Consider the following 4,600-nt stretch of genomic DNA (forward strand, 5'->3'; position numbering starts at 1 on the left):
ATATATGCAGGGTTATTTCATACTGCTATTTTATTCAGCACCAATAACCTCCTTGTCAGCATCATAATATATCATCCAAAATCATATTACCAATTTTGGGGCAACTTTATACTACTTACAAATATAAAGAATAATATTAACTAAAAAAACCTTGGATTGTAATAGATGTGAAAAATACTTCTATGTTCCAAGGAATCATATGGTGTGAGTATCGTCTGAAAGCTTTTAGGAGAAATAAGGATAGAGAGCTGTTTTGTTCAACGAAACAGATTGGCTCTCCTTACACTAAGTCTAAGTTCATCATCATTCATCATTCATCATTGTTACATGTATAAATTAGGATAACACACAATGAATAAGAGGAATAAGGATAAAAAGTTTTTAACTTCATCACAATGTTCATTTGCTTATACTTGAAGAAATAAGACAACATATCCTGTGAAAAAAATTATTTTTATTGACAAACGAATTCCCTCCCTTTGTTAAAAAGATGCCTATTTGGTTCACCTGGAAGGCAAAGGAGAATTTCATAACATGTCTATGGTACCTTGCTAGAAGGAAAAAGATAACGGGTATACTTGGCTCAAAATCAGAATGGATGATAGAATTACATAGAGTTGTTTGTCCTTTTGGAAGATACAACTTTTGTAAGGAACTGTGTCAACGCATTCGCACAGAAAATATATCATCTGATTCCGGTAATGTAATAGAGCACACTAAATCGTATTTATGAACGCGTAGGAATCTGGACTCTTTAGAAGAAATGGACAGAGCAAATGAGCATGGTCCAATGCAGGTTGTACAGGTTCTATTGTACACAAGTTTTTATACAAAATTTATTAGAAACACGGGAACAAAATTTGTTTGAGTAGGTAACAAAATTTGTTTTAGAAGATGATGACTTCCTAATATTGAAGCATGTAACTGAACTCTACTGGTTTTGGGGAGTTGAAACGGAGGTACAAGACAAGAATGAAGAAATAGGTTTTATTTCTGTTACTCACAGACTACATGTACAACATTGGGAAGCTCCTTGTGAATCAAGCTTACAACAGTGAGCACTGAAAAATCATACTCTCTTCTTGCTAGCCGGTGGTGAGAACACCTTTGCAGCAATTAGTATTGAAATGTTCTCCTTGATAGGTTCATGAAGAATGCCAGCAATGAAAATCTCATCCAGTATTTAGACCTGAATATTTCACCATTGGTACCCATGGGATTAGTCAGTACTAAAAAGAATGGTAGCTCTTGCAAGAAATTTCATATAACTCGATTGCTGGTTCTTCGGTGTCAACATTTCAGCATATATGTGAATATAAAATCGACCTCACATACCATGGTTATTAGGAAAAACACTCATCATGCATTTTATAATCAATAGAGGCTATCTTTACCAAAGTTGTATTATCATCGTTGTAATATCCCAGATTTTCATTTGAATGTTCAAACTATTACTACAATAAAGATAACAGAGAAAACCAACAGCCAAATACTTTTTAAAATGTGTTTTATAACACAAAATAAACAATAAAAAACACAATTTTAACAGTAGCATAAACATATTGCGCCATGAAGCAAATATAATCAGTGCATGCACATCAATTTCTTTTCTCTAGCAAAAACTACGGGTTTTTTTTGGCAAAAACAACCATACCTCCATTTATTTTGTGGCGCTTTTCCTTCTTCTTTTTATGCCTTCTTTACAGTTTCCCCTCAACTTTAATGAATTGGCAGAGCTCTTGCCTTACCCGTAAAAAAATGGGCACCATATGGAGAGCTAAACTGCACAACACTAATATATGTGAGTCTCTCGAAGATATCAAGTACAAGCCAAAGTATCAAAAGCTTTCAAGTTTGCTAGAAAATTGATAGCATTAAATGGAAGTTCACCTAGATGGCTAGATCCATGTTAACTTTTGAATTGTTAATATTGAATGTAAAAGGTCCAAGAATATACACAACTGGGCACTGTCACGCATTGTCATTAGCTAAAAGACCGAAAAGATAAACATCGTAGGAAGAAACATTGATGCAATCCTCGAAAAATTGGTTAACACCAAATTTCAACGGATGCATGCTTGACAAGGAGACACCTCCATTCGAATATGTTGGCAATTAAAAAACAAAACCGTATAGTGGGAAGAATTGATCAGGCTAAGGCAGAAGGATGCAGATGCTGCTCAGGGATAAGTGATTCAGAAAAAACAATCCTCATCGAGGTTCTTGCATAGTCTTGCATACATAACTAGATCACCTCTACTATTAAAGGCGATATTTTTTTTCTATGACAACAAATTCAAATCTAGCCTGAGAGGACAGAGCACGCACCAGTGAAAACAAAGATTAAGAACACAAATACTCAAATAAAATAAACCAAAGCACGAATAGGTTGGTGATGGCCTGCTCGGCTTGGCCCATCTATTCACACAAGAAATTATTAACATAGTTAGAACCAGAAAGTAAATTTGTTTTACTCAGACTAAAAAAATGTTATAGTTCCGTAGATCTTAAGCACCTAGTTTTACGACAACCACCTCCTATAAAATTCTGTGCTGCAAGTTCACAATGACATGGCCCAACTAAAGCTCCTTCTTGTTCTTGTTCTATTTCTTACCTAGCAAACTACCTCATATCTCCCAAATACTGACTACCATCTACAAACATATGCATAACAAATTATCACCACATCACACGGGCAGAAGAAAACACATACCTTAGTCCTAGTCGGTGAAGATGTTAGATCTTTGCACGAGTGCCCACGTACCTTGGTGTAGAGCGGACATTGTCATACTTGGAAGTGCTGCTTGGACGGTGTGCTCCCATCAGCCCACATAGCAGGGGCCACTGCTTGCGCCGCGCTCTCGGACACTGCTCTGCCACTGCCGCAACCACAAGCCACAAGCCGCGAGCAGCCGACCAAGATGCTGAATCTTTCCATTAGTGCTGCGTTCTGGTGTGCAGTTCATCTAGTAAATTAAAGACATGGTATAAATTATCATTGAGCAATGCGTGGGCAAAAAACATCAGTTCGTGTACTTGCAATGAAGATTCTGAATTTACAAACTATCTTGCTACTTCACACTCACGACTGGCTTATCTTATTCTTATCACTCATTACTCTTGAATAATATATTGGTAGAAAACATTGAAATAGAAAGTCATTTGATCAGTAGATAGAAGCAGGAGCACATCTGTAAAAACACCTCTAAAGCATGTTCGTTTGAAATAAGGAACAACCTTAATACAAACGATGCAAACCTTAAGGCCCGTTTTCTTACAATATTGTCTCGATCTAAGGACCCCAAATTATACAAAGTGCACCAATGCAATTTTCCTAGCTATTTCATGACATAAAGAGTTCCAGAACAACAACAACAAAGCTATTGAACTCTTGCCCCAGTTTTGGTCCATAGGTTCCAGTCTGCCCGAGATCTCTTCTACGTAAAAATTGTCCTAATGGCCCCTCCTCCCGTTTCTGTCAAACAAATTCTCATTAAAATTTCTCAAACTCTAGAAGGAATCCATAAACCTGCAAATAAGTGTTCATAAGAACAACACCCCAAGGGATACACATGGAAGAAAACAATGAACATTCTATTAATTCAGTTAATGGGCAGTGTGCATAGGGCATCATATTGACTATATGATGTTGTGTCAGATGATGTACCACAAAGCTTGGCAATACGATCAATGGCAGCATACTGATGCCGATGCTGCATTTTCATAAAGTTGTCTAGTCTAAACGAACAAGCATACCATGTTGAAACTTTTAGTGACACGATGATGTGAAACTGAATTGAAAACAGAATTCTAGTACTAAACATAAATTTTAAAATACGTCTACTGAAAGATGAGCAACATCAGATCAATTATCTAAATTGTGATAAAACACTGAAGAGATATATGATATATGATATGATAACAACACTAAGAATGTGAATGTTGTGATGAACTTCAATGTGATTATGCAGTACCTACTGAAGAGCACCTTTGTGACATGGAAGTAACTACCATATAAATGTGACCATCCTTTTTCTCTGAGCAGATCCAAATCAAGCAAAGATATCTGAAAACCACTTGTGTATCTGTAGGCATATTTGTAATCGACATATTTATTGTAACTTGATTCTTCACTTTTGATTCTCTTGAATCCATCAGAATGGTCTTCTTGGTGCGGACTTCGTCCTTCATCAACTAAAAACCTGACCAAAAAGATGAATCAGCTTGTACACAAAACGTTACATCACTGACAAATTTCCAAGATGAATATATACTCTCGTTGTGAAGAGTTAGAACATATCCAGTTAATCCTAACTGAGAAGAGTTAGAACATATCCAAACTTCCTAGAGAGACATGTATTTCTAGGAAGTTTAGGCCGGGTTACAATTATGTACATATGTATGTCTCAGGAAAATCGAATGAAACAGTCGGGCTGTGTCAGTAAGTTATTCTTGCTCAACCCCTAGGTAGGTGTTTCTCTTTCTAATTTGCTTATGATTTGATAATTCGTGTCTCTTCTGAAGGTTGTAGGAACTCCCAGTTACATGTGCCCTGAACTTATTGCTGATATTCTGTATGGCTCCAAGTCTGACATATGTT

The 4,600-nt window shown here is 36.4% G+C and overlaps 1 long non-coding RNA gene across 1 annotated transcript; it reads right to left on the reverse strand.

The window, feature by feature from the left end:
- Positions 1 to 948: 948 nt before the first annotated feature.
- LOC120965823 (uncharacterized) lies at positions 949 to 2,809 on the reverse strand. The gene is made up of 3 exons (XR_005758830.3): positions 2,714 to 2,809; positions 1,655 to 1,782; positions 949 to 1,189 (listed from the first exon to the last, which is right to left on the reverse strand). It is a non-coding gene; the product is annotated as an uncharacterized lncRNA (long non-coding RNA).
- Positions 2,810 to 4,600: the final 1,791 nt, after the last annotated feature.

The sequence above is a fragment of the Aegilops tauschii genome, chromosome 6, assembly GCF_002575655.3.
Source record: "Aegilops tauschii subsp. strangulata cultivar AL8/78 chromosome 6, Aet v6.0, whole genome shotgun sequence".
Classification (NCBI taxonomy): Eukaryota; Viridiplantae; Streptophyta; class Magnoliopsida; order Poales; family Poaceae; genus Aegilops; species Aegilops tauschii.